We start from the raw sequence: 20,317 nt of genomic DNA on the forward strand, positions 1-20,317 counted from the left end.
AGTTTCGTCTTCCCTTCTCCGCCGATGGAAATATCCGCATTTCCTGGTTTCGTTTTCTTTCGCCCGTGGAAAAGGGGAAATCGGCTCTGAGAAACGTCGTTCCGCGAGAAACCGTGCTCTAATTTAGCATGGATTTAAGTTGTGAAACATTGAGATTCTTTGACGGTGACCACCGAGGTAAACCACGGTACTGCATTCGTAATCGGTGTTCGAAACTTTGTCGAATAGTTTTTCTTTTTTTTTGTAATTATAAAAGTAGCACGAAAGGAGTGTAAGTCTGCTTTTCGAAATTTACAGAAAATTTAAAATTTGGTTACAAATAAAGTAAATATGATTTTGGGATCATAGTCTCATTTTTCTATATAAATTTATTACATTGCAAATTGGTTGAAATTGAAATAGAAAATATCTTTTTTTTCTCTTACTCTTCAAAAGAGAGAAGTAAAAAAAAAATCACTATTCAATTTACATTAATAAATATATCTTTTGTCTTTTAAAAAATCGTAATTCTTCGAAAAAGCTTCTCCGAATAAATCGTATACAATTCCGTATCCTCGGCAATAAATAAACGCTGGTTTCGCGAATACTTGTAAGAAGAGATATATACATATATCAAGTTGTGTCAAATAGCAGCGATATTAAAGAATACGGGATGAAAGCGCAAGAGGATTACGCGTATTGTGCACGGTGTCAGAGATAAATGACAACGAATGCTCGGCGCGTGTCGCGTATTATAATGGGTCTGCGTTTGGCATCCATAGAGAGGAGTCTAGTCCGAGCGAATATTTAAAAAAAAAAAAAGAAGAAAAAGGAAAAAAAAGGGGGAAAAAGAAAGAAAAAGATAAAAAGGAGAAAAGAAAGAAAACAGAATAAAGAGAAAATAGTACGGTGTACACGGTAACGAGACTGTAAAATGATGTCGTTTGTGATGCAAACGACAATAGACCACGCCATGTTAGCAGTAAAGCACCGTTGAGTTATTTACAAGCGTCGATAGACCAACTTTAGTAAAAATTTCATCGTGACAACATCGAAACAAAAAGAAGGAAAAATACTGCAAGGGATATTGTTCGTCCAAAATAACGAGTTGGAGCGTTATCCGTAAAGTACCGATGAAGAGTATTTTATTATTGGCTTTTTGAAATAAAGATAATCAAATTGTTTCACGTTCTCGAAGCGCGATTGACTCCGTATTCTCGAACATACGTAGCACGTAATTTACCTCGAGACAACTCGACTAAACTCTATTAAAAATTACCAAAACTTTAAACCGCTATAACTCCGAAGATAATGATTTTCGATCAACGAATAAAAGATCGTTAGAAGCGCGGAACCTTCGCCTTTAAAACGCTTTTTCATTGATCTCGATACGACTTCCGGTTCCCGAGATATCGTCGTGTAAAGAAAAGGATAATTTTTAACCGTTTGCTATCTCCGTCCTGGTCGCGTGTTCGGACCTCTCGCTCGCACCTCGTCACTGACCAATCACGAGCTCCCGACAAGTGACGGACGCGATTCCTGGAAATAGAACGCGTTTCTAGGAATAATATCGATCCGTTCCGTCACTAGATCCATTCATAATTTCTATACTAACGCTATGGAAACTTTGCGTCCTTATATCTGAGCAATTAATTGAGATATCGGGATGAAACAAAAAACGAGTTCAAGGATATATTTTCCGAGCAATTTTTCGACGATAAAATTTTCCCTCGTTTTTTTATACGAAAATAAAAATATTCCATTTCCAATAGAATCATTCCTATCCGTGAAAGTGATTGCTTAAAAGGGCGGAAACGCTTTTAATTGGACCTAATAATTTACATCCGTAGGATTTCTCAAATGGATTCATCAAAGAAACATTGGCAAAGTTTATAGATAAACCGAATCGAAAGACAAGGAGACCGCGTTTCGCGCGACTTCGCGACTCGGCGAAGTAAAATTAAGAGGAAGCCGGGCCGTGATGAAGCGAAACGGGTTAATTAAAGTCTGTCTGAAATTTCCGATGATAAATTCGTGCTTTCCGGACCGTATGCCCGAAAGGAGGACCCGGATATAAATTTCGATTTAAGGGACGCGGTCCGCCCGATTTTAATAACGGCCAAGTCGTGGCTGCAACTTTCCTAATTACACGAACCGCTCCTTCGCTCTTCTTCCGCAACGACGAACGCTTCCCCCGGATAATGGTGCATGCTCTCAATGACACTTTGTTGCGGATCCCTCGATCCCTTTTCCCGTTCTTCGTAATTCGTTCTTCCCGAATTGTTATTTATTTTCATTAAGAGAGATTCTTTTTCTTAAAAAATGTACGTTAATACCTTTGGAAAGTTTCACAAATATTTCTATCATTTTATCACGAGAATTATTTAACAAATTAATTATTGGACTGGTTGTCAAATAATATGTTTATACCACTTTTTGTTGATTTTTCCATCGAGTTTATCATATATTATTAAAACTTCGAAATGAAAGATAAAGAGAACCGTAGAAATTTTGTTACAGCAGAAGATGAAAAAACTTGGGAAAAATTATACGTGAAAAAGTTATAAATAATCGTCCTAATTCTTGTTTACAAAGCTTCGTAGCGTGAACTAATCTATCCTAGATAACTAATATAGGAATATAGAACAAATTATATACCAGAACAATCATAGCCAGTGACTCGAAAATAAACAACCAAGCATAAATCCTCTTACAATTAAATTTTGAAGAAAAAGAAAAAGAAAACTCTTCAAGCAATCCATATATATAAAATATAAAAAGGATTCAGATAAATATAAATCACAAAGAAAATTAAAAATGTAAAGATAAAGAATTCTCCTCTTTCGACTGACCCCCATGTTCCTTCGTCAAAATCTAGCCGATCAAGCTACGCACATGAAGGCACGTGGAAAAAGGGGACGTGGAAAGAGGGAAGAACTCGTTTCAACGGGCGGGTATTCATTTATTTACCGCATACGCGAGAATCGAGCGAAACGGTGAGACAAAAGCGAATCCAGGTTTCGAAACCTTTTTATTTCTCCATGTGTCGCGCGCCATTGTTTTTTCAGGGAGAAGAAAGCGTGTCGCCTAGGGATCAAGCGTGCTCGATGCGCGTTGACCCAAGCCCTTTCACTCCTCCTCCTCCCCCCACCAACCCCTAGATAAAGCTACATTCTCTCTTTGCTCGCTAAATCATGCGAACCCTGCCTACAATGCGTATCTTCTCTTTTGTTTTTCGATAAAAATAAAATGGAAGAAGAAAAAGAGAGTGTTTATATTTCTAATTCGACTTCGAAGAATGCGTTGTAAAACTTTTCTTCTTATACGTTAATTCGAATAATTTATCTTGCCAGCATGATACATTTAAAATGCAGAATAGAATTTTTTATTCTACAAGATTATAAATATTTCCAAATCTGAATTTATAATTAGCTACTTTTTTTTCTTTTTTAAATATTTGGGGGAAATAATAAGCTAGGTGTGTTTCAAGATCGTGGAAATCGACCGAGGAGTATTCTTTCACGAAAAAAGGAAAGAAAGAAAAGAGGAATATTCCTCACGATGAAACCCGAGTTAAGAATATTACGGTTTTATCCTTATTTACGCTGTAAGATCGCGGCGAGGGATGGGCGATTTTTAGATCACGCGTTTCATCCTTAACGAGATTGGCGAGCTACGTTGACGGAGTCGGTTTTCTTTTAAAATTCGCCTCGACGAGGAGGCGTAATATGAAGACGTTGGAAAAGATTTTTCAACGCTCGTTTATCGTGTATGTGTGTGTGTGTGGACAAGATTCGAATACAGGCCGTTTTATAAACGCAGGATACGTACGTTCTGCGACTTCGTAAAAAGTTTCTCGTAAACCTTTCGTTTTTACGACCGAATGCGGTTGCTTGCGCGTGCGCTACGAAAACGTTTGGCCACAAATTTCCTCGAACGATGGGGAAATAAAGAGGGGAACAAGGACGAGGCTTCTCGATGGGAATTCTTAAAAGGATTATCCCCGAAAACTCGGTGGGACGTGATCGCTTTCCGCGCGAAAATTCGATTCTCGCGCGTTGGGCGAGAAAGGTTTGAGTTTGAGTTCCAGGTGAATAAGGTTATTATGGATTTTTGAATTTTTTTAATAATGGACAATCGATTATTGTTAATTTTTAGAGCCACTTTTATTCGTATTCGCGTAGTATGCTTATTGAGTCGAATTAAAAATTTTCAATAATTAATTAATTATTTTTGACCACTTTTTCAGATAGTTTTCTTAGTATAGATGTTTTCACGGATTTCTGGAAGATGAAATTGAATTATCTGGTATTGGTTAGAATCAATCGAATTGCAATGTTTTAAATCGAAAGATTTCCAAGATTTCTAAATTATTTCATCATCTTTTATAACAATAGATAGCAATTTTGAGAGACGAATTCAAATATAACAAGATACGTTTCAATTAATTAAAGTTGAAGGAACGAACAAATCGTTTCCAAATTATTCCACCATCTTTTTAACTTGATACTCAGAAATAAATTTCTTGATATCATAGATATCAGTTTCGAAGGATTAACTCAAATATAACAATATTATTATAATAGATCTGCTCAACAATTTTCAATAATTGAAATCCAAAGAATGAACAATTTATTTCCAAATTATCCCATCATTTTGATACTTACAATAATTTTCTTGATATCATAGATAATAGTTTTGAGAAAAACTATATGAAAAACTATATCAAGTAATATATGAACAAACAATATCATTACAATAGTTTTAGTTAACAATTTTCCAAATTATTCATCACTCTTTTTAACTTGATACTTACAAACAAATTTCTTGATATCATAAATAGCAGTTTTGAGCTCAAATATAATATAAAAACAATGTAATAATAAATATTAATAATATTAATAATAAATATAATACATGAACAATAGACAATATCATTACAATAAATCTCCTCAACAAATTTCAAATTGAAATCCAAAGAAGCAATTCATTTCCAAATTATCCTATCATCTTGATACTTACAAATAATTTTCTTAATATCATAGATAACAGTTTTGAGAAAAATTGTACTTTGAGTAAAATTCAAGTAATATATGAACAATGGACAATACGATGGATCAATTACAATAGATTTGCTCAATAGATTTCAATTATTGAAAATTATTATATAAAGAATGTGCAAATTATCATTTCCAAATTATTCCACCATCTTTTTAACTTGATACTTACAAACAAATTTCTTGATATATATAGTATAGTAGTTTTAAAAAACGAGCTCAAATATAATATAAAAACAATGTACAATATTTTTGCTATAACTTTCAATTATATTTTCAATAATTAAACAGAGCAATTCATTTCCAAATTATCCCACTGTCTTGATATTTACAAATAATTTTCTTGATATCATAAATAACAATTTTGAGAAAAATTGTATGCTCAAGTAATATATGAACAATGGACAATATCATTACAATAGTTCTGTTTAACAATTTTCCAAATTATTCCATTATTCCATCCTTTTTAACTTGATATTCACAAACAAATTTCTTGATATCATAAATAGCAGTTTTGAGCTTAAATATAATACATGAAACAATTTCCTCAACAATTTTCAATAATTGAAATCCAAAGAACGAGCAATTCATTTCCAAATTATCCCACCATCTTGATACTTACAAATAATTTTCTTGATATCACAGATAACACTTTTGAGAAACGAGCTCAAATATAGTATATAATGGACAATATTTTTACAATAGCTTTCAATAATTAAAAACGAATAATTCATTTCCAAATTATTCCATCCACCCTTTCCAGCAACATTTATAAATACATTTTTTTAACATTTTTGAAAGAAAGGTGCTCGTGAATAATAATAATATCGTCCGAAGGATCGAATGGGCCGTCAGGCGCGGAGATCTCGCAATGGGCGAGATATTGCGCGGCGGATCGAAAATGCGTTTATTGACGTGAGCGGCGGCGCTCCTCCACTCGAGGAAAATGATTGTTCGGGAACGGCGGGAACAATGATAATTCCGCTTGACCGCGGTGACTGGCAGGGAATAAAACGAGAGAGCCCTGACAGTGCCGCCTTCAGCCTCTGCCTTCATGCCCGCCATTATGCCCGCGTCGATCGAGTGGAAATTAATGGCAACGACGATAATTGACCCCCCTCCCTCTTACTCCCCTCCACCCCCCTCCCCCCTCGATAAACGCACCGCACGAGCCGTACAATAAAATTCTCGTTACGTTCCGGCGACGGCTATTCTCCCGAGAAAAGAGCATTCCGTTTACAATGAAATTTTATGCGCGATCAATTCCAATCGTCGACTGTCTGATTTAGAATGAAACGCCGATTTCTCGAGAACATTAAATACGTCGCTACGACATATTCTGTAAGTAAGTCACGAATTCTGAAATACCAGAATTGGGTGTATCTTGTCTCAAGTAAGATTTCGAGTGAATTGTCGATAAAAATGTGGAAAATAATCAAGTATATATGGTAATATTTTTGATATAAAATATTGAATTAATTAATCGAGAACTAAGAGAATTATTTCAGTTATGTTTGCTGTTAAAAAAGAATTTATTTAAGACACGATTTATCAATTTTAGCAGTTTTATGTGTTCAATTTATATATAAGATGCTACGTTTCCAATCTGTATTTCAGATGCAATTAATGATGTTGACACGATAGAAAGTGATTTGAGATTTTATTTGAAAAATTATTTTACTTTCGAATAATAGTCAGATAAGATAATTTTAATGATTGGTCTAATTTAATTATATACGATTTTTTAAGTGAAAATTATATCTCACTTATTTCATCTTCAAGTTCGTCCATCCAATGAGAAAATATTTTATAAGTCGAAATAACTTTTTTATAAGTAGAATGTAAATTATTATTATTTGCAATTAAAATTGAGCTTCCAGAGAGAAGATTTCAATCGTCTCTTCCTTAAAAGAAAAAATTATCAACAAATAAAGTAAAGTCAAAAAGCGTTTTGAAATAAAAATTCCAAGCAAAAAAAATCATCTTCCTTATTTTCACGAACAAGTATATTTATTGAAATAAAATTATTCGAAACAAACTATAAATAATAGTAAGAATTAAAGAAAGAAAATGAGAAATATTCCATTCCGAGAACGGAAGGGAAAACTTTATTATAATTATCGATCGTAGATAAAATATACACATTTTCTTTTTTTTTTTTTTTTTTTTTTAACTAATACACACCGGCGTATAATTTCGAACGAGGGATTTACACGCGATTTTAACAAGGTGGAAAACACACTTTTCGTTCTGTTATTCCACGGAGCGCCTCGCCCACGACGAGTTTTTGCATTTCGATCACGTAATTCGACCCGCCATTTATTAACGAGGTCCGCTCGAATGCGTGTAATAATGGCGGGATCGATCGATCCCGCGAATTTGTTATTTTATTAATGCGTATTTATTCCGGCCAATCGAGAATATCAATTATCCCCACGAATATCTGCCCCCATTGTTATTCAAATTGTCAACTTTCGCATTAAAATCGAGCGAAAATTGAAGAATATACTGGGGGAAATAAATTATAATAGCCGAGGAAGAAATTCCTTCGAAATGTTCAAATAGGATATGGTTTACCGAAGCATCGATTTTCGAATTTGGCGCCAAATTCGAATCTCGCGAATTTAAAGTAAACAATTTTTTATTATTTCTTTTCGTTATTTGGTAATTAAATAAATTTGTTGTACTCGAGGATAATTTGAAAGCTTAGAGATTGTTGAAAGTTATTAAATTATGTTCTTTTATTTTTTTTTCAATTATTTTATTCGTTACACGCGAGATGGATTAGATTTGGCCGAAGAATTCAGATTCCAAATTATTCGAAGCTTTTAAAATAATTGCATTGATAAACGATCCGTCATTGATGTGAAAAATGGAGATTGATAAAAGGGGGATGTAAAACTTGATTGGGAATTTATTAATAATTAATCGATTAAACATTTTAATCGTAATAATGTTAATTCTCGATGAATAACTCTTACCAAATACTGTCCTCCGTACACTGTTTGCTTATCATAAAGTAAATTTATATTTTTACAGAAAAATATAAACAGTGATAAATTACTGTTTCACGAGAAACTTACCACCGCAATAAAAATATAAACTCAACGCCAATTACCAGAATATTTAAAAAAAAAAAAGAGAGAAATTAAAATATCAAATTCATTTTTCAATAATCTAACACATAGCATACATTTAATGTAAAAAAGCAGTGTACACTTGTTATATTTCTGAAACTCCATTACATTTCTCATTTTTTCGAACAAGATTCGAAAAAGAAAAAGAAATCAAACAAACAAATTTGAAAAATTTTATTTTCAATTTTAAAATTTCATAACTCGATCGATAAATATCGCGAAAGAATAAGCGAAAGGGCGGAACGATCGGTAATACAGATATCCAAACATCAACGCACACGTTTTCCAATAAAAGTAGCAGACGAGGAGAAATGGAGAACGCGACTTCGAATCGGAAACGCGTTTCGCGGTTTGTCCTCTCGCCCTCTCTCTCTCTCTCTCTCTCGCCGATATAATACAACGATACACCATTGTAAATTACGCACTCAGTTTACAGTGAAGCGTCGTTCTATCGAGTACTTGTCTCGCGCCACTGAATAACGCGTTAACGCGGAAACGCGATACCGGCGAGCCAAATTTTCGAAGTAATCGGTTGCGTGTTCGCGAAATTCCACGATAAGAAACTTTTTCTTTCTTTCTTTTTTTTCTTTAATATCTCAAAACAGAGAGAAAAAAAGCAACGCTTTGATGAAAATTTGATGGAAGATACGATAATTGACGAGGAATTTCTTTGTATTATTTGTATAATTAAAAGAGTATTTACCACAAAATTAAATATCTACATTAAATAAACGTGTTAAATTTTGTATCCAACTTAACACGTCTTATTTTGGATACGTAATAAAATGTAGAATTTTTATGAATTGTAAAATGTATAGTATTATATCGAAATTTTTAAATAATACTTGGTCATGTGATTCAAAAAAAACTTCGAATAAAGTAATATTAGTAATAATATTTTTATTTTCAATTTTTTCAATTTCAAAATTTCTCCCTCCAAAAATAGAATAAGAATTGCAACGACAATTATCCAAAACTGTACGTTCTGCTTACAAAAAAACGTTAAATATCATACGTACGATTTATTTCGTGACGAATAATCAAAATAACGATTTCAAAGATCGAGCAATCAACGCGACAGAAAGAAAAGGGAGAAAAACGATTGCCAGACGAAGGAGATCGATCGAAAACCCTTCTTTTCGAATTTTTCCAATTCGACGGGATCCCGCGCATTTCTCGGTGGAGACACAGTCAACCACCGAAGAAGCTTTCCCACGCGAGCTTTTTCGGGATCGATAAATGGGAATCGATGTAGATGGATCCGGCGTATGCAAGACAGAGTGCAACGCGAGGCGTTTTCTCGTGCCACCACTTTCCCCTATCCCCCCTCCTTTTTTCCACATCCTTTTTCCAACCTCGACCCATTTCTCCTCTGCCCTTTTATTTTTTCTTTTCTTTTTTTCTTGCACCCGTAAACCCGCTCGAGTCGATTATTTCGGCTCGCGGAAAAACCCGAGGGAAAAGCGGAGAACGCGGAAAGGAAATTTATTGTTTTCTCGTAGATATCGATACTTTGGACGGATTTGAATTAGATTTTATTTAGAGGCGTTGATGCGATTTCGAGGATTACATACGTTTGGTTGATGTAGAAAAATCTCTGAATTGAGAAACACGTGGTTTGGTATAATTTTATATTAAAATTCATGAGTAATAAACAAATTGATGAATTCTATATAAGAAACAAGAAACTTAAATCTATATGTCAATTATTAAATATGTCAATTATTAAATAATATTTCTTTATAATAAAGAAATTATAGAGAAATATTATAAATAAAGTTTCTAACTTTATCCCTAGATATGAAAAATCTATATTTCTTACAGATTTATTGAAAATATTAAAAGAAAAAAAGAGTATGTTTTCAAAGCTTTAACTTTGAGCCTTAACTTTGTTGATTTCGATTCTTTGGACGTCAACTGATGAAAGGAAAAATTGATTACTTTTTTGAGAATTATTTCTCTTATCTAAATATTATCAAAATTGGCAATGTGTCACTTCGATTTCCTCGTTAGATGAAATGAAACAGAGACAGAATTATCTCTATCTTGCTTTGTAAATTTTAATAATTTAAATTCGTGTTACAAGCAAATAACCTGTTAAAATGTGATATAAATATTGAATTAATTAATTAGTTAATCAATAATTGGTTTTATTAGATATAATAATGCAATAACTTGAAATTACTTTAATATTTAATATTATATATTATATATCACTCATTTCATTTTTGCATATGCAATGTGTTATACGATGTTTAATGTTTATTATTGAATATTGTTGCATTAACTTGAGCACAAGAAAATTAAATCTATATCATACATGGAAAATTTTTTTTCAAGATAATAATAATAATTAAAAATCCATTTAAAGTCCAAATTGCACAGAAATTAAAAACTCCACATTTTAAAAAAAAGGTTATTGAATTTATAATTTACTAATTTTTATTGTAGGATTACAATGTTTCAGAAATCAAATAATTCAATTGGATGTAGTTAAATCAATTTAACTTTTGTATGATTTATACATTTAATTTACAATACAAAATAACAAAACATATATCTCTTCATTTGTAATAGGATTGGATATTACAGGAATAATCTCTTATTCCTAACAATTATTCAAATAAAATTAGTATTTTTCATTTTATCTTAAGTAATATTATTTGAATAATAATGTATTTGAAATTGTGCTAATATTTTGCTTTATCTGATATTTATCATTTGATTTCACTATAAAAATATATTTCTTTTTTGCATGGAATTTTTATTTCGTTTCATAAAATAATTATCTCATTTATATAAATGTATTTTTATTATGTATAATAACAATAATTATTTAAACTATTTCATATAGATGCAATAAATGATTTTTGAGTTTGAATCAGATATTACAGATGAACTTCTCTTAATTCCTTCTATCTATTTATATTTAATCTTTAATTATATTTAATCTATTTATTTAAATTATTTTATAAGTTTAAATCAGAAAATTTCTTTTAATAATCTCGATTTAAACAAAATATAAGTTTACTTACTCACTTATTATAAATAAAACAATAAGTAAAATGAATAAAAAGAATTTTTAGAATTTTCCTACAATTTATTATTATATGTAAAGCTTATGTTTAAAATTCAATACATATATATCCTCCTAAAAGTGTCATGAATGGAAGCAAAAGAAAATTTATAAACTTCTCGAAATCATCATCTTATCGATATTTTTATCTTGCTCAGATAAAAAAACAAGGAGGATAAATTAATAAAAATTCATCACGTTTAATCCCAGTTTCTTCTTATCCATGATAACACGCTTCGAATGAATTTTCTTTCTTTTTTTTTTACTTACAATCAGAAAAGATTGAGAAAAAGAGGGAGAGAAAGGAAGAGAGAAAGGGAAGAGAAAATGGCAAACGTGAAAGTACATTCGCGAAATAGTTTGCCAGCATGTACATACATATGTATATCCATTTCCAGCACTGACCCAATTCTTTTCCGACTGCTTCTTTCGTCCATTGACGTCAGAATCTTAAACATCTTCTGGTGAAATGCAGTCATGTTTGTTCATCGTCACTGAAATTTCATTTCGATCCTTGGCTGTAAAATTTTGTTTAAGAAAAAATTGGGAAAGAAAAAGCGGATTATTCATGTATGAGAGATAGAAATAGAGATTGTGAACATTTTTATGCATTTTTTTCGAAAGATTTAACTGTACAGGTGATAATGTAAAAAAAAAAATATTCAAAATTTACCACCATATTCGAAGGATAAAAAACAAATCTTTATTTAAGCTCCATTTTTTTTTACCATTTTTTTATTTTTAAAAATTTTATTTTGCACGAATAAATTTGAAGTATTAAAGAGACGAATACGTTCGCGTAATAGAACAATAACTTTTTGTATTTCATATTTTTTAAACCTTTTTTAAACATGGTATATGAATTATACAAATTTTATGTATTTTTACTTGCTAAAAGATTTTTTAGTATAAGTAATTCTTTGAAGTTATATTTTCTTTATGCCGTAAGACTTTTTTCGAGAATATTTCAGAATGAAAAGACACATTTTCATTATCGTCGTCGTCCATTTTGAAGAATTCCAAGCAAAAGAATTTCATGACTTTTTCCTTCCTTTATCAAATTCAAACCAATCTCAGTAATTATTCTAATCGCTTTCTCTTTTTGGATTAATACTACAATAATGATTAACAATTAAATTAAATATTCCATAGATGATTTTAATTTCATCTTTTTTCCCCAGTTACATCAATAGAATCATTATCAATCATTTCTAAACAACATGTTCTTTTAATAAATTCATCATTTTTTATATTAATTTATCCTTAATAATTTTATTTATATTCCTAATATATTTTGCTTTAATCCATAACATTATTCATTAGCTTTTATAATTTTCATAAAAAAAAAATAAATAAATAGTACATGATCAATACATAGTGTGAAATAAATGTAATATCATAAGATGAACAGATAATAGAAAATTTGGATAATAAATGTTCAGGTTTTTTACTGTGTTACATTAAAGAATAATATATTTTATTCATTAAATCTTCTGATAAAATTTCTGTTATTATTAACTTTCATTTTATTGCTCAGTTCATGAATTGGTATTATTATTGTAAGATCCATCTAATTTATCATCATTCTCAAACTTGCACAAAGAAATTTTACTAAATTTTACTTAAAATTGTTTTGAATCATTATTATTGCTTATATATTTTATCCTTCTTCAAATAATATATTTTTCAAGTGTAAGCATTATACACAATAATAATATATTATATTATATAATTATTACACATTATTCTAAACGTATAAACTTTTTCCTTTACTAATTATACAATGAATATGATACGATAAATATATTACATTAATATTATAATATAAAATTTCTAATATCAGAGACATCTGAAGCAGATAGAATACATATTTCAAAATGCAAATATTGCTATATAGTAGTTTCAATATATGCAAATGTGACCTATCTTGAATTCGAGTAAGAGAAATTCAAATTCAATCGACATTCCATGATATTATACATATTTATATGTAAACTATTTAATTATTCTACTTATTCTAGTTCAATTTATATTTTAATAAAATATTATCATAAAAATATCTGAATAAAATAAAATTTCTTGGATTTCTTTAAATTGCATCTCTCATGTGCTACAACGTGTGTGTATCAATACCTCAAAGATATTAAATTTTCCTTCGCAACGAGGATGCTTTGTGCAGATAAAAAAAGAAAAAAAATAAATAAATAAAAATACAAATATAATTCGGAATAATGGGTAAAGGCAGATTGAATTTTACGCGAATCAGAATTTTATAAAATATATCGGTGCGAATATTTGCGCGAAAAATATATTTTTGCATTTAACGCGAGCAACATCGTATTGAAGGTTACCGATGCGTTGAAGTTGTTTTACACAGTCGAAAACTGTGATTACGAAATGGTCGAATAAATAGAGAAAAAAAAAAAAAAAAAAAGAAAAAAAAATATGTCCATGTATTTTGACATTTATACATCGTATTTCTTTTTTTTTTTTTTTACTATTTTTTTTTTTTTTTTTATTCGTTGCACAACACAATCCTCATTGCTCGAACGTCCTATTTATTATCCAAACTATTCTGTTATCTGAATAGAATATTTTTATAGCAGGGAATTTCATCTATTACAAATATATTTAACGATGACAATGAGAATTAAGTATCGTTCGAAAAATCGTGAAAATTTTTAAGCCTGAACTGAGAAAAAAAAAGTAAATTAATTAATTAAGTCTTCTACTTTTTGATTTTAATTTTCCATATATATTTTTAAGGAAATTTCACGCTTTAACAATTTTCCAATGGTATTCAATTAATTCTAATTCGATGGTTACGGACTGTAATTATAACAAACAAGCGTAAATTAAGCGTAAACGAGATTATATTAATGTGTTTTTATACGATATCAAATAATAGATTAAACGAAGTGGTGATCAATTATAATTGATTGTATATTTTAAAATATAAATATTGTTATGTGTAACTTGAATACCTTTAATAAATACATACGATATTATTTTGAATTGAATAATTGAAGCGAAAGATTTCTATATTATCTTGTAGTGAAATTCAATTTTAATATATAATCATTGTATTCTATACATTTATAAAGTTTCATTCGTTTAAAAAATTAGATAAAAATTTTTGAGAAAGATTTTACGAATATAATAGAATATATATATGTTACATTCTTTTTAATGGAATATAATTTCAAAAAAGTGAAATTGATGATCAAAATTTTAATACTTTTAAATATAATTTTACGAGATATTTATCGCAAAATTGTATTTAAAACTTGACAAAGTACCAAAACCTTTGGAACTGATTTCACTCTCTCATCGATAAAAAAAATTATATTAACACATTATACATACGTAAAAATTTTTATTAAAAATATAGTAAGTACAAAAAATACGATAAAAATATTTTTCCTTAACTCGCACAATTCAATTTCCACTCTACGATTATATCGCTGCCAACATTCGAAGGATAAAATTCTCTTTCCCGTCGACGACTTTCCTTTCTTTCGTCTGACGAATTGAAAAAAATGAGAAAGAAAAGGAAAAGTAGATGTGTAAATAAAAAATAAAAAAAATCGACAGAGCGGCAGAATTATCGAAATTGGGAGAAATTGTTCGAACGGTCCTAGGGAATTCCTGGCCGCGCGACAAATTCATTAGGGAAAGTGGCGCGTACCGATTAATTAATTAAGCAAAGCCGTTTGCATTGACCCGTGTATACGGCCGGCTGCCGCAACGTTGCGTTAATCAATATTTTAATACAGCTACGAGGAAACAGTCGCCGCAAATATGCGTCCGTTTTAATGCATCGCCAGCCGGGGGAGAATTATGTCGTAACCGAAGCCGATTTGCCGTTATAAATTTCCTCGTTGATTGCCAACCGCCAGTTTCACCCTTCCTCCGATCACTGCTCCCTTCCTCCCTCTTCCCCCTCCTCTTCTCCGTCCTCCCCCACTCCCCTCCTCCCACTCCTATTAGAAACTGCACGATAATGTTCTCGTAAAACGGCAAAACGATCGGTCTCACGCTCGTTGAAAAGCAGCTTTGCTCGTTCGAGAGAAACTCGACGAGCGGCAATTTCGCGCGCGTCTAAATTATTTTCAAACGTTAAATCATTGGAAAATGTTAAGAAAAAAAGAAAAAGAAAAAAGAAATTATAAATCGTGGAGTTTCGATTTCTCGATCGATAAAAATGGTTTATTACCGACCGAAATTTGATCCTTCGTAATGAACGATTTCAAATAATGTTGAATCGATAGTTTCTTTTGAAGGTTTAATTTTTCTTTCATCTCGAAATTTGTTGAAAAGAGAGAATATAATGGTATGATGTTAGATATGATTAGATAAATTAAAGTTAGTAATTTATTTATTTTGATCTTTTCTTCTCAGCATAAAGATTCAGAAATATTAATATATCATAAGTATCATAAACTAAGGGATCATAAATATTGAATATATGACACGAGTGAATCTATAAGTTAATTGGATTGATAAGAATATTTCAGTTTTGTTCCCTTATTAACAGTAATAAAATGTTAGTTTCATAATTTAATTAAAGTGATACAATTACAATGATATTTTTCTTTGATTCTTGAAGAATTGTTGAAGATGTTACTTAAGATTTTTATAAAGATGCAACAGCTTAACTTGTTATTGGTATATAACCGATTGATGAGAATGATATGCAAATTCGATGGCAGTAAATGCACAGCGATACTTCCGCAAGAATCATCGAGATAACAAGCAGAATTCTGATCACACGTTTGCTAAAACTGGATAACATTGAAATACACAGAAATGTATTATTTTTGATTAATGATTAAAAATAAATTATTCATCATTGTAAATAGATAAATGTAAAAAGAAAATTAAACAAATTAATATAAAATTCCAATATAATCTCAGATTAATATAATTTTAATTGTTAGTACTTATTATAAATATTATTTTATTAAAAACTTTTATGCATTTTCATATTACTTTTACAAAATAACAAAAGATTTGCAAAAGAATTATTTAAAACAAATGTATATATTTTTATATCAAGTATCTAAGAAATTTTTACAAAATCTCCAATTTAGAATAATTCATATGTCAAAATGGAAATAAAAAAAGAAATGTTGAAAGAATTCAACAGAAAAATCGATTCACTTCAATATTCAATAAACTCTATTATTAGAATGCTGGAGCAAATGGAAACGTTCTTAAATTATAGAATTTAATTATAATTAATAATTAACAAAGATTTTAAATAAGAAGAATAGTAATCTGAAAATTAAATGGATCAAAACAAAAATCAAATAACACAATCTCTTTATTCTCATTATTAAAATATTTATTTCTATTCTAATATTTTCAATCTATAGTGATAATTTATTAATTACTATAATAATATACGTGCTCAAAACTTGTAAAAGCTCAAAAATATTTGCACTAACGATAGATTTTGAAGTGGATATAATTTTCTATTCTTTCTCTATAATCAATCACATCCTCCAAGCAGCAATAATCTTTTCGAGTAACAAACCTCTTTTCGTTTCAATTATCTTCTCGAGGAAAAAAAATTCCTCGTCGACTGCTTTCGAAAAAGAAGAGAAAAGACGCAAAAATTGTATTGCGATGATACGCAAAGCTCGATAAAACGATGACAATATGGACGACAGAAAGGACGAGAAGCTCGAGCTACGATTTCCGAGTCATCCCGGAAACAGTTTCGTTCGATTGAAACGACCGGCGATCAATCCGTTAATCGAGGCCACGACGATAAGATGGAAGTTTAGATTAAACCGTGAATATTTAAAGGCAAACAATGGAAGTCGAACGCACATGTGTGGCCAAGCGTGGCTCGATTCGAGCCAACCCGAGCCGAAATAGTTCTGCTTGACACGAGGACGTGTTATTCAGGTTTATTCCACGGCAAACCTGCGCTAGGATAATGTGTGTGCTATTATAGAAGTATAGTCGGTCGCAGAATTAATACACAGTTAGAGTTAATGTACGATAAATAATAAGTTATGGATTAAAAATCAATTGATTAATTTATTATATTATTTTTTATTCATTATTTATTATAATATTCAGTTTAAATATTCAAATATTGTGAATAGATCATAAAAGATGGTAATTTTTCTTTCAATATTTTCTTTCTCAAATTTTCTTTTTTAGATATAATTTGTAATAATTCGATATAGAATGAAATTTTCTGAAATTACGTTAAAATGTATATATAGTTGTACAATCGTAAAAAAAATGAAACATGTAAAGTTGTAATACTTCTTTTATTTTTTTAAACATGATCCCACGAGATGGAAGAAAATTTTAAATTACGAAAATGTTCATCATTTAGCGTTTTATGATCCTGTTGTGAAAAAAAAATATTCGTAGGAAAAACTGTATTTAAAATGTATGAAAAAATGCTGGAACTTTTTCATTCAAAATCGATTCCTTGTATTACGAAAAGTTTTGCGACTGATTGTACATGCAAGAAATAAATGAAATATACACGTTAACTTGTAAAAGCACAGTTAACAATCAGTACAAAACAGGAATATTGAAATCACGAATTCTTTTTTTGATGCCGTACCGTTCTATATATTGTAAAATTCTTAAAAATATAATTTTTTAATGCCACGAGAATAAAGAAAAATTTTACGCGTATAAAGTGTTCAGATTTTAATTCACCGTTGTAAAAAAAAAAAAAAAAAAATATTCTCTTACAAACCTGTACTTAAGACAGGTGAAAGAATACTGAGAGAAACTTTTAGAGGGGATTTTTATCTGCTCAAAGGGATTTTCTTTTGCAAAAAAAAGAAGAAAAAAAAAACTTATTCTTCTGCAATAATTCATTATGCTTTACTTATTCACGAACCTCTCTTAAAATCTGGATTTCCATCTTAAAGGAAATCTACTTTCTTCCATCAAGATTTTTGCCCGATCTTCGAGGAAAATTTCTTAAAAAAAAAAAAAAAAAAGAAACCAGAGACTACTGGACGAGACCTTCTTCTGTTCACTGTATATACTTTTTATTCTTTCCATCCGAAATTAGACGCGCTACGCGTGCGTATCACGTAGATAGATTGCACGCGCGCGTGTATTATTGCGCACCCGCGTGTGTTATTGCGCTTTGTTATCAGATACGGAAACGACGCTCGTGACATTTCAATTTCATGCGACATAAAATACCGTGCAACCGCATTTACTGCTCACATCCTCTATTCGCCCTTCCTGTATTCGATTGATAGCGCGTGTCTCGTTTTTTTTTTTTTTTTTTTTTTATATATATTATTCGTTCGATTGAACGAAATATCATCGATTCAAAAAAAAGAAAAGGAAAGAGAAGGAAAGATAAAATTTAAATAGATATTGAAAAAAATAAAGGAGTCTATCGAGTGGTTTCCGTGGTGTAGTGGTTATCACATCCGCCTAACACGCGGAAGGTCCCCGGTTCGATCCCGGGCGGAAACATATTTTTTTCTGGGAAAAAATTGTCTCGTTTATGGATAATTATTATCTTTCCAGATACACGATACGTGGAATTTGTGATATCGTGATGTATTTTTAGTATTTTAATTAAGTTTAGTAGTATAAAATGTTTTTATATCTTTCGTCGCTATAGATGGAAATGTATGGAAGAAGAAATTAAAATTATAATCTTTGTTACTAACGATTTATCCATGAAATTTTCACAAATTTAATCGTCTCGGGCCAATTAATCGAGAAATCTCTCATCCGAACAAATTAAACTCCCAATTAGTTCAAATAATGATAATCTATAATCCACAACTACATATATATCGTATAATATACATCAGTAAGCGATAAAAGATGAATATTAATCGTGTGTAACATCGATTTGAACTCTGGAGAAGATATATCTACACTCGTATCTTCAGATTTCTATAAAATTTAGTTTCAGGAGTTATTTTCTCGTTTGTAATTATTAATCTTACGTATATACTCTTGAGAAATTCTTGTAGAAGTAGAAAAAACATAAAAAAAAATTACCATAAAAACATTGATACAAAACATATATTTAATTATAGTATTGGCAAATACTTAATAATAAATAATTTTGAACGTAATTCTTATTTAATACACTTTTTACGTATAAAATTCACATTTTCTACAAATCACTGCGTGTAAATTATGCCAGGCTGCGCAATTTCTAATATTTTTACTGAAAATAGACGAAAACAGTCTTGTGTCTCGTACGTGCATTTGTCGACCTCTGGATCTTCTTTTCCTAGACCTCTCTTTTATTAAACAGATCCGCTACGGGTTTTACGACTGTTCCACAATTCTTTTTTCACGGGTGCCGCGTCTTTCTTGTTCTCTGTCGGTATGGCAGCGGGGAGCGCTTTTGTTGTACTCGCGCTTGTGCACAATGCGCCATTGAAGAATAAGAGAAAAGCTGCACGCAACGCTCATCTCCGCCCTCGTAAATATCAACGAAAATCAACGAATTAATGCAATCATTACGAGGAAACAGAAACTGAACTTTTTTCCTAATAGAATTGGAAATTTATTATTTAAATGTTTTAATATCTGAATATTTTATTATATATATTGCTATATTTAATTATTTAGAAAAGAAACCTTCTCATTAAGTTTGATGACTTTTGAGTATAATTTTAATTTATGAAATAATTTGCAAAAAAGATAAGCATTAAGAATAGATGTAGAGTAATAAATTTGAATAATAGAACAATACACGAATAGCAGTTTATCATAATAAATTGATATTATAGTTTTCATCAATCATGTTTTTAAAAATTGTAATTAGATAGAATATTAATATAATATTTTTAAGTTTTCCTAAAATATATAATATAAATATGAAAATGTAAAATATAATGCATCATTATAATTATGTAAATAGTTAAAAGTTACTCTTTCGTTTACTCGACGATATTTCTGAAATCGTATTAGAATAAATGAAAAAGCAAGATTCAAATAGCAAGATTCTACGCTTTTATTGATTTTTTATTTATAGAAAATCTTCGTCGTCATAACGGTTTAAAGTTTTGATGCAATTTAATCGAATTTCAACATAAATT

General features: G+C 30.2%; 1 protein-coding gene and 1 non-coding gene across 4 annotated transcripts in view; one reads left to right on the forward strand and one right to left on the reverse strand.

Moving 5' to 3' along the window:
• Positions 1–20,317, reverse strand: part of LOC100577932 — a 90,269-nt gene that overhangs the window by 29,070 nt on the left and 40,882 nt on the right. The gene's annotated exons all lie outside the window — the stretch shown is intronic.
• TRNAV-AAC lies at positions 18,653–18,725 on the forward strand. Its single transcript has one exon. It is a non-coding gene; the product is annotated as a tRNA-Val (tRNA).

This window comes from Apis mellifera, linkage group LG3 (genome assembly GCF_003254395.2).
Source record: "Apis mellifera strain DH4 linkage group LG3, Amel_HAv3.1, whole genome shotgun sequence".
Classification (NCBI taxonomy): domain Eukaryota; kingdom Metazoa; phylum Arthropoda; class Insecta; order Hymenoptera; family Apidae; genus Apis; species Apis mellifera.